This window comes from Polypterus senegalus, chromosome 13 (genome assembly GCF_016835505.1).
Source record: "Polypterus senegalus isolate Bchr_013 chromosome 13, ASM1683550v1, whole genome shotgun sequence".
NCBI classification, from domain to species: domain Eukaryota; kingdom Metazoa; phylum Chordata; class Cladistia; order Polypteriformes; family Polypteridae; genus Polypterus; species Polypterus senegalus.
In genome coordinates, this window is record NC_053166.1 from 4943276 (window position 1) to 4954923 (window position 11648).

The following is an 11648-nucleotide window of genomic DNA, read 5'->3' on the forward strand; positions in this document are numbered from 1 at the left end:
GTTACAGCGGCGCGATGGCATGACCCAGAGCACAGCTGACACGGTTGGTGGTACTTGGGGTGGTAAAGCGCTACATATGGAGGGTGGTGTCAGCAGTTCACCTGCACTGTGAGCTTGTCATATGTAGACTGGCAGAGGGGCATCTTCTCCTGGGCGCTCTCTTCATCTGCCCCCTTTATGCCCTTTTCTCACCCCAGGTGTCACCCGGGGTGTTTTAGTGACACCGCTGTGGGTCTCTTTTCCATGCTGTCCGCTGATTGCAGTTGCTCTGGAGCTCCGCCGGTTTGGGGTGGCGTTTGGGCAGCTTGGCAGCGGCCCCTAGCCCTTGAAGGTCAGCAGCTCCATGCATACGCGGCTCCCCTCAGACGTGGCAGAGGATGGCAGGAGGAGGATTCATGGTGTGAGGCGCGCGCCACTCCGACACGCTCCGGTGGCAGCAGATGAAGATAACGCAGATTTACGGCCCTGCTGGCTCATCACTCGCGGCGCCCCTCGCCCCTAATTTAGGGACTTGCCTATTAAGCAGAAAGGCTGGCGCGCACATCGCCGGGCCTAATGGACGCGCTTATTGAATTTGATTTTTGTGCTGATTATGGATATGCGTCTTGAGCCGCCCATCTTTCTTTCTTCCAGGTTGTGTGACAGCCAAGCAGATGAAGGCCAGAGGTAATCACTGGCAAGAGAGCAGGCGTGCCAGCTGGGTGCCAGGCCCCGGCCACTTGAGGGCGCTGCCCAAGGCCGCACGTGCAGGAAAGCTCCCCGTCGCCAGGGCCCATCCATCTGTTCAGTTCACTGGACCAGATGTCCAGGTCGATGCCACCTGGCCAAGAGTGGCTCTGAACTGGGGGTTCTCGAGTGGAGAGAAGGGGGCAGGAGGGAGAGCAGGAAGGGCCAGCTATGCCAGTGTGGATGAATTCCTTATTCAGAAAAAAAAGCAAGAAATTACATTGGGCACCGAGCGGCAGGCAACAGTGAAACATCTGGGACATCCTCGACCTTATCACACTGCCATCTGGTTCAAAGGGCAATCTGTAGAGTCATATGGCATCAATAATACTGCCACCCATTCAGCGCCATTCATTCATGTGATAGATGGCATGAAAGGCGCTATATCGCAGATAGATACTGTAGGTATGTGGTGCACAGGCGTCCAGTCTGCAGATTGTTCCTGCCTTGTGCCCGATGCTCACTGGGACAGGCTCCAGCCCCCCTGCACCCTGCTCAGGATTAAGGGGGCTTAGAAAATGCTATGGCATGGCATAGATAGATAGAGAAAGGTGAAAGGCACTATATAATAGCTACAGACAGAATGAAGATGGCGCTCAACGCTTACCACTCAGTCTCCAGTCAGCAGGAGCTCAACTACTGGGAGGAATGGTGGCCAGAAAGGACACAGTGGGACCCCAGGTGAGTCGCGGGTCTCGGTTCAACTTCGCTGGTACCTTTTGTGCTCTCCCTGTGCTCGTCCCTGCCTCCTTCTGTGCTGAATGTGCCCCCTGCTGTCGCACTGGCCTGGTGGACCTCAGTGTGCCGGTGGTCCGCATCCTTCGGTCCCTCGCTGGCTCCTTGCTTTTGCTTCTGTACCCGCCACTCTGATGCCCTGGACCTTTGGGGGCCGCTGCTGCTGTGCTTTTCTTTTTGTTCTTCTCGTTTTCTGCTCTTCTCCTCATTCACTGATAGAAATGGCTGAGGTGGGCACTGGGGTGGGGTGACGCCCCCAAAGCCCTGATGTTGTACCCTTTCTGTCCGGTGAGCTCACACCAGTGCTGGATGCCACCTGATGGGACAGTGCCAGTGCTGAATGTCTCAAGACACCTTTTTGCCCACACAGTGACCCGGTAACTTTGCTTGCCAGCTTTCTCCTCGCCGGCCCCCCCACTCCACACCTGTCTTTGGTGGCACGGCGTGCGCCTGCTACTTATGTCATCTGTTTTCCACTGGATTCTCCCTCCCACTGCCCTCCTGGAAATTAGCGGCGAGTCGCTTGAATGTCGCCCGCCGTCGGCGTTTCTTTAATTATGACTCTTAAAGACTGGCAGGGCCTCCTCAGCGCCAGCGTGCGAGTCACACTTAATGTACCACTTAATGGTCCCTGGCGCTCTGTCAGTGGGGAGGAGGGGCTCACATTACTCAGGGTCACCCCCAGTGATGAATACGGGCAGAGGCCTGTGCCATCCCAACCAACCCGAGGCAGCTGTGGGCACACCCAGGGGGTCTGCGTGTGTGTTACCAATAGAAAATGGGCATCAGTCTTTAATGTTGTATGAAGTTGCCCAGCTGAAGTTAGGGCACCACCTGAGGTGGCACACAGCACCTTCAATGGACAGCTGACAGTCTTGCCTGGTGGTGGAAGCTAAGAAGCCCTCTGGACCCTTCCAGCTGTGGTGCCCCCCAAAATAGCAACAGGGTGTGAGACTGTGCAGTGCTCCTTCAGGACACAAGGGGGCGCGTGTGCCATGACAAGGCCTCAGGAGGGCCTGGCAGGGGCATAAAACAACTCCTTGGCAACAGAGGCCATGTTGGCTTTCTGAATGACCAGCAGGACCCCCAACCAATAGCGGGGGATCCCTGGCTGGGGTCTCAGGGTTGTAGAGACACCTTGGGCTGCTGGAGGGAGCTGTGTAAGGGACACAGGGTGTAAGTGGCACACCAGTGTGCGTACTGCGCTCTAAAGTGTGTTTGTGTGGTAACACATGGGCATCAATGAAAATGCACTGCTTTGTTATCCTGGTCTGACTGGCAAAGGCGGTCCTGTCACCAATCACCTGAGCCCAGCCTGAGAGAAAGTAAACTGGCATGGGCATCTCTGGACTGTGGCTCAAATGACACTGGGCATCCATCAGCCAGCGGGCACAAGATCAGCTGTTCTTACTAGTCCTTACCACTGCCTGCTGCCAGCACCGGGTGGCACTGTCATTCTTCATGCCACCTGTGCCAGAATACTGCAGGATCTGAAAGCTGTCACAACATCTCCTGGCAGAGTGCAGGTGCAGCTGAAGAACAATCACGTCATCAATCAGTCTTAGTTTCATATAGCGCCTTGCACAGTGATCCTGCCATGCTGTGTGATGCCAAGGCCAGTGGCCACAGACTCACTGGACAGAAGCCAGCCAGATGGGCAGAAGCCAAGGACCACAAGGCTCAGGCATCCTCTGACGACAGCTGGTGAACTCCAGTAGGTGAGGGTGCCCAGCTGGCATCAGAGAAGGCAACTTGCCTCATAATCCCACCACTGATGATTTTTAGGGAACCACAGATTGCAGTGCATTTTAATTTCATATAGCGCCTTGCATGGTAATACTTCCTTAGCTGAAATCCTTAAACCCGCAGTTTATGCGGTTGGCACCAGAGCAGTTCAGGTTGCTGCTTCTCACTGCCAGTGTCCCGGGTGCAAATCATTCCCTGTTGCCTATAGGGAGTTGGCACTCAGTGGTCCTCCTCTCAATGATGTGTGTGTGTACAGCAGGTTAACTGGAGGGGGCATGAGTGGTGGCCTGGCACCCTGTGTATGGCTGATTCCTGTTTCACATCTGAGGCTGCCAGGGTGGGCTCAGGACCCCCAACAGCCCTGAAATGCATGTGGAAGGTTGGAGGGGTAACATCACATAACATCGGACCTCATATAGCGCCTTTCATGTTTTATGTTACCTCCGCCTCACTTTGTGCCTGTCACGGTGCACCACTCAATGAACGCATGTGCCATCTGTCATCTTCCATAGGGACTTTTTGTCTGATGCCACCCCCCGCTATGTAAATTAATCTTTTTAATTTCCTCAGTCTTGTTAGGGTCTGCTGACGGTGCCCCTCTTCTCGTCCACATAGGTGGGTCCCAGAGTTTCTTTTTTGTGTTTTTTGGTCATCTCCCTGGCATTTTAGGGGGCACTTTGGTTGTCCCGTGTCCACCAGGTCTGCAGGTCTCTCAGCAGCTCTTTAGGAGCCAGCGTGGGTCCACATCGTCGGGCTCGCCAGAGGTTCTGTTGGCACTCCGTGGGGGTCAGCACTGGGGCTTCCCTTCTACTCTGAGCTGGTGGGCGATTGCCCAAGTGGTCTCCTACTCTTGAGCTCTTTAGGAGTTGGCATGGGGCTTGGCCTCAGTCTCTTTCGTTTTAAGGTGCCCCTCATGCCATCCACATAGGTGGCTCCACAGAGGCTCTTTTTACATATTTAGTCCTGATTGGTTTTCCTGCCACTCTGCCGGTAGTCCAGGGGGCTCTTGGATTTTTATTTTTTTTGCCCATGTGTCCAGACGGCCTTCTGCCCAGCCAGTTCAGGGTTGGCATGGCCTTCCTTTAGGACCTGTGCTGCCCCCCCCACACGGCAGGGTGTCACTTAATTCTAGTGCACGGTGAAAGACGCTATATAAAAGTAAAGCTTATTGTCATTGTGGCCCCCCCAGATGTTTCCGAGTCGCGTCACAAACCAGTCAGAGGTGGCTGGAGACGTGGCACTGTGGCGGAGGGCCAGTGGAGAGCCAAAGTGACTGCAGGGCAGATGGCGGGCAGCTCTGAGCCTCCATCTGAGGAGTGGGAATCACCGTCAGGACCCTCGAGATGCCCCCCCCCCGCCACCTGCGTTCTCTCAATACACAACAAAGGGGCGCTGAAAGGCTCTGCCAAGGCCTGGCGTGACACTGATGTGACGATGCCGCCAGCTAGCGAGGTGGCTGTGCAAACAAGGCATACATTGTCAGGCACTGGAAGGACAAATATTGACACACTCCGCGTCCTCGACACCTGCACACACCCTCAGCGGTGGCTGGTGGCACCGTGTCAGAGTTTACGCAGCGATTAGGGGACGAGGACAATGAGGAGGAGGAGGAGGAGGAAGGCCCCTTGACGGCGTCCAGCTTCCCGTCTCCCACACAGAAGCCGATGAGAAACACAAGGAAAGTCCCTGAGGAGCATCTAAAAAAAACACGGATTGACAGCCGCATTCCTGTATCCCACCGCAGCCACCATGTGAGCGGGGAAACCCACAATGCCCTTGGGGTCCCAGCCAAAGTGAGCGATTCCCGTCAGATCACAAGGTGCCATGACAGTCAGCTACCCGGGGGTCAGGACATTACGCGGACTCGAGCGGCGGACTGTCACCAAGCTGTGGCGCTACACCGTGTGACAAACCAGTCCTGGAAGGGACACCGGGGAACATTCAGACCCCATCGTGAGTGACCGCACGTCTCATGGACATCGGAGACCGCAGGAGGAAGACACCACGCCAAGCTGGGAGGCAGCAGTGCCCATGGCCGTGCCCCTTATTGCCCCTCTGAAAGGAGGAAAAACCAACCTGACACACAGGGTTACAGCTGTGAGCCATGTTGGGGGTGCCCAAAGTGGCAAGGGTCACAGAGATCTCATTCTGCCTCCAAGTGGTAGCATTTGCATACCCGCACACTGGGTACAATGAATCAGCATGAATGACTGTGGAACACCTTGGCATTGCCACGCTGGTATGCCCAGGAAACAGTGAGTTCTGGTTATCCCAAGGGCACCTGGACAAGTGAAGTGGACCTCATCGAGGAATTTACCAGGACTCGTCTCTGTGTTAATTCATGGCTGGAGTGCCCACCAGGAGGTGCCCTCATAACATCTGGTGGGCCACCTGTAAGCCTCCCTTGGCACACTGATGACTCCCCTCGCGGTGCCACCCCACTGTCAGACCTGTGACAGCATAATGAGAGGAGACCCCCACGCTGGCCAGACGACACCATGTAAGGAGTGGCAATCACCAGTAGGACCCTCGGGATGAGCACCCCTCTCCCCACTCATGTGCTCTTAATACAAGGTGAAGAGGAGCAGGACGGGCACCGAAACACTCTGCCAAGACCCCAAATCAGTCGCACCCCGTCAAGGCCTCATCTCATGGGCACAGCACACTGAATGAGCAGAAGTGAAGCGGACCCCCACCCAGATCCCAATTCACTGCGCTGTCTAAGTCCGTCATGAGGGACAGGAGGGGCACAACTACCAAAAACTCATGTGTGACAGCGAGGGGACACTGGGTCACAGTCCACGCACAATCCCAGCAGCAGGCAGCCCTTTACATCGTGTACTGGGGGGCTCCAGCAGGGGTCACGGTAGCTCCCTGGGGCGATGGCAGGGATGACAAGGGACGATTCTTTCGAGCGAGGCGACGCATTCCAAGAGTGACATTCAGCGAGGAGTCAGAGGGGTTTGATTGGTATGCGTCGTCAGAAGCTGGCAGCCCCCCAAAATTCCAAATGGGGTCAGGAGGGATGGGACATTCCAGTGTGAATGGGGCAGACAACGGGACCCTTGAGTGCCAGGGGCTCCTGAGGCCACAGCACAGAGGTGCCCTGTGTTCCCGGGTTGGCCTGAGTGCCCCTTTTGTTTTAGACGCTGTGGTCACTGAGGTGGAGGAGGAGTGTGAGAGGCGATGATGGCTGCCCTCTGAGCAGCCCAGACAGGCACCTTGTCCACCGTGGCAAGTCAGTGAGCAGCCACTAAGGGGGTGCTGACATGAAGAGGGACCACCACCACCACCATCATCATCATCATCATCATCATGAAGCCGAAAAATAAAAACTCTCCTGAAAGCCCCCACCCCCAGACACGATTCAACTGCAAGGCGCTATATACCATGTTAGATTGTTACACTTCAACCCCATAGCAGGTGCGCCGTCAAATGGCCGTTTCTGTGACGCGTCGCATGTCGCCTGTCGCCTCGGAGTGGAGCTCGAAGAGCTGGCGGCGCTAATTAATCGCAGCAATCAGGCGGCTTATTGAAAACAGCCGAGCGCAATTAACGGAATTGAGCGCGTCACCCGCGAGTGAAATGGCCACTGTGCCCACCCCCCGCCTGGCATCTGAAGGACTCCGCTAATGCCCACGTCGTCAGTTACGATAAGTGGGGGCTGCGAGCGCACCTGTTGAAGACAGACGTGCACGTGCTGGGCGAGCGAGAGCGCGCGCGCCTCCGCATTCACACCTGGCCGACCGGCCGCCTCCACAATCGGAGCTCTGACAGGCAGACAATGCGCAGACCCACGAGCCCGAGACCACCTGCGCGCATACACACACACACACACGCACACGCACGCGCGCGCGCGCTCGCTCCCTCACCCGGCCGACAACCGCTGTCTGCGCGCCGCCGTCGCGCTCCTGGCCTCACACCTGCGCACCTCCAGGAGGGGAGAACTGGCACGCGCACAGAGCCTTCGGTCCACCCGGCCGGCCGCACCCACGAGAACGCGTACGCCTGCGCAGTCCGATCGGAGCCCCGACAAACGCCCACATCCAGATTTCTGAATCCCTTCTGTTGGAGTCCACAAGTCAGGAACCAAGCCTGGAATGGATGGCAGCCCAGGCAGGGCCCATCTGCCAGCTGACCAATTAGCATAACTCGACACAGCCCACTGGGTCAGCACCGCCAATCACTGAGCCACTGTGCTGGCACTTCAGCATTACAATTGCTGTGTTTAGGTGGGCACACAGTGAGTCAGCGGTGCGATTTCATATAGCGGTCCGTTTATTTCTGAATTTCGAATTAATGACCCGTTTGGGACCCTGCCCAGCCTGACTCTTTGTTGCCGTGATTTGATATAGCGCCTTTCCACTGGGAACAGCAGCGCTAGCGGTCTGACCGCCCCCCAGGTTCTACACTGATAATGAATGACTTATTAGGGACCACCAGGAGAGCCACTGGGCTGACTTTGGGGTCCTTTGATGGCATATAGCGCCTTTCATTCATGAGTAAACGCCACCAGCGGCCAAATTCATTTATGTGTTTCTACCGTTTCAGTCCCGATTAATAAAGGACTTGCTTCATATAGCGCCTTTCCGTCATGTCGCAGGCCCCATTGCTCCCTCATTTCTGTGTTTCTACCCCACCAATGACAGGCTGAAGAGACAAGTGTCTCTGTCCCTGGCCCACCCTCCCCGATGCCATGCTGTTAATGCCCCGCCCCACCTCCATTCCCCTTTCCAGAGCTGACTGGTGCCACTCTTAGCCTCCCCACAATATCCCTGATCAGATGGCTTGCCCACCTTCATTGGTGCCAGTCTGCCATGCCTCCCCTGGTCGCGGCGCTGCGGCTGCTGCCTCTCAAGCTCGTCCGTGAACTCAATTAAAGGCAGCGTTCCCACACAATCCTTCAAAACGGCGACAAGCGCGGCTCATTAATCCGCTCGAGTTACCGACACCCTGCTATTACCCTTGAGCGCCAGCTGCAACCAGAGCGGCACATTTTAGAAGCTGCCAGCTGTTTGCAGCTGTGCCACGATACCCGGCACTCGACTCGAGCCCTGAAGAAACCACATCAGCCTAACGGGGCAGAGGAAGGTCACGGGGTGAACGCGTCTCCTGGCAGACGCCACCCACCTCGCACCTGTCAGAAAGAATCGCCCGCCCCGGACCCTCACGTCACCTCCATTGCCCGCCGAAATTAAATGCCGTTTGGTCCTGGGAGGTGGGCGTCACGTCCCTTGGGTTGAGGTGGTGCGTGGTGTGTGGCCAGGACCCCCTCATATGGCGACAAGTCTGTCAAAAGAAAAGTTAAAAGGACGGTGCCCACCACGAAAGGTGCTATAAGCACCCAGGCCATTGCACCAGCGGAAATGGACACAGCCTGGGGACACCGGGGGGCTGCTGCCACCAGTCATCCAGACTTGTCATCCTTGTGACCATCGTGTCATCGCCTGCTGGCCTCCTCCCTATGGTGGGCTTAAAGCGTCTCTCTGGACCCCTACTCAGCCTCGTCATTTGGATTAACGGACACCTTGGTGCTCCTTCCTTCAGACCGAAGTACCCTGGGCATCCTGAAGTGTGCTTGAAAGGCGCTATATGAAATAATGTGTCCATTTGTAATAAGAGGCTGCTGAGCTAGCTGAGGGTGGGCTCGTGACCTCTAGGGTCAGAACTGTGACGGGGACACTGCCTTGTGCTCCCCCTGTGCTTCTCTTACCCAAGTCTCTGGGCAGACATTTGTGAGGGGCTTTGACTCTATAGACGAGCTCTGTTCGCAGTCCCAATGCTGCTGCCACATCGGGGGCAAGGCGGCGGTCCGGCGAGGTGGCATGTGGCATTGAAGTGAGTCCCGCCCAGCGACACTTAAACCTATAAGGCACAATACGCAGGCAGCGCCACAACGCTCTTCAGAGCCCCTGCTTTGGCACCCGGTGTGGTTGGGGTCGGCTCTGGGACTCAGTCGAGAGCCTGGCAGGTGGGCTCCACTACTGGGACTGCCTGTTGCCATGGTGACCTGTTTGATAGGCACTCCTTAACCTGCACCCCCTTAAGTTGGCCTCTCATTTCATGTGAAAAGTTGGCACATGGGCACCCGCATCTCAGGTTCTGGTTTGGGTGCTCGTGCTGATTAGAGCGCATTGCCGCACCCACCACACAACGGACCACCCGGATTGGGACCCGAGTGCAGCCGGGCAACAGGTGACACCTCAGCAAGGCCAAATCAAAGTCGAAACGTCGAGCGCGATGAAGAAGTGCTGAACCGGCGAGCCTTTGAACTGTCGTGTCACCCCCTGAAGACGCAGAGGTGGCCTAGTGACAGGTTGCTAAAACTGGCCATGAGGTCAGTAACCAAAATGGTGGTGAAAATGACCCAAGCAGAGCCGGCGCTCCTCGAAGGGTTAACAGCGGCGGTGGGCGGAGCTGCAGTCTCGGACCCTTCATCAAGAGGTCAAACACGAGACCTCAGAGAGCCTCCCTTTAAAACACGCGTCTTCCTCGCTGTTACGTTCTGTGCATTGGAGCTCCAGATGAGCATTCATTGGTTGTCAGCGCTCAGACGGATTTTGTCGTAGCCAATCACAGACGAGTTGTCTTCGGGGGCCGACTGTCTCTGATTGGTTCACATTACGTAAGTCGTCGGTATGCCAACCTCGGGTGTCTCTTTGTCATTTTTGCTCCTATTGTTTTCTGTACGTATTGTTTCACTGTTATGCATTGTGTGTAGGAGCCTATCTGAGTTCTCTGTGGGTGGAGCCATCAGGAGGCGGGGCCAGCATGACTTCACTGCAGAGGCACCGCCCCCTCCCCGCCTTTACATTCAGGGCCGTGCGTTGGATGGCCAGCCTCGGTCCGGCGAGTGTTGTGGATGTCGCTTTGGACTCGTTAGCTTTGGTCTCCCCTTTGACTTCATGTTGTCCTTTCTAATCTCCTTTTGTTATGCTAATTAAAGCCGCTATTGATATGCGCCATTGTGGGCTTTATGGGCATCCTTTCCCTTGAAGGGTGTTTTTGTGCTTTTTTAATACCTTAAGTATCTTTGACTTTTAAAAGCCAGGGCCCCGTTTTTCACCTGTGCCGGCCTTATTGAGGAGGGGCAGCTGTCTGGGGGTCCAGTGGGGGTCTCGGTCAGGATTTTGTGGATTCTGTTTTGACCATTTTATATTGCTGTGTTCACGACGGTGGCACAGTGCCCTGAACATCGATGAGGATTGCCCACTGCGTCCCAAACAAGACGACAGTTAATTGTGCACTTTTAGGACCGGACCACCCCAGGGGCTGCTTGTTTCCATTTTCACTTGTGCCACGCCAACACACAATTTGTGACACTTGGGGAGGCCATGAAAACTGAAAAAAGACGGAAAGCTGGAGGGACACTACATGAGAGACCCTTTCAGATGCCAAGAGACCCCCAGGCGGTCCTCACTCACGACCGTGGTCACATGCCCAGTTTCAGACTGCCACATCTCAGACCCCCGGGTGCCAGGGCATGTCCTTGTACTGTAAAGTGTCCAGTTTGACATTTGGCACATAAGCAGGGTGGCTGATCTGTGATTAGGGGCCTGCGTGCCCACGTGTGCCAGCGTTCGTTTGTTCGTTCATTCTGTTCAGATTGATTGAGTTACTCGCCTGGTATTTTAAATTGACCAACTGCTGCCGGGAAGGCAAGAGCCCAGTCTCTGTCAGGAAGCCCCCGAGCGGCCAACGATGTGCCAAGACGTCACTTCCTCGCCTCTGTGCTCAGATATCGACCGTTAGTCCCACGTGGTCTCCGCCCGGTGCCAGGGGCCAAAGCTTGACCGCCCGTCCTCGCCGTGTGCTCGTCGTCGTCGTTAGGCCCCGCGGAGGTGACTTTCTGAGGACTCAGGCTGGTCCTCGGGGGTCCGTCCAGACAGCACTGGGCCACCTCCGGTGTATTAAATCAAAAGACTTTCCTTTTTACAGCACAATCTCATTTTACTCCTACAGGACATCTGAATTTGATTTTCTTATTATGTACTTTGACAGGCGTGTGCCCGGGGGCAGCTGGCGGAGTCAGCTTTCATGAGGCGCCATATTGAACACAATGCTGGACGAAGGGGGGAAAGCCCAGGAACACAGGAGGTCTGTCAGTGGCAGATGAGGGGCTGGCACCACAGGGGGCCAGGGTGGCAGTGATGAGCCAAAAAAAAAAAAATCAATGAGAGAAAAATAGATTGAGGAGTGGGCACTCTGAGGCTGCCAGCTTTTGAACAGGTCTTTGGTCCTGGCATCCCGTGTTTAGTGCCTGAATGTTCAAAAAACAAACCTCTGCCATGACAGACACAGACACACACATGGCATGAGCCCCCTGGCATTTCACCATTAAGATGCACAAGTCTAAACCAAAGCTTATGCCCGTGTTATCATGTCTGCCAATGCGCTGGTTTTCGAGACGTGACAAAAGGTGACGATGATCACTTCAGCAT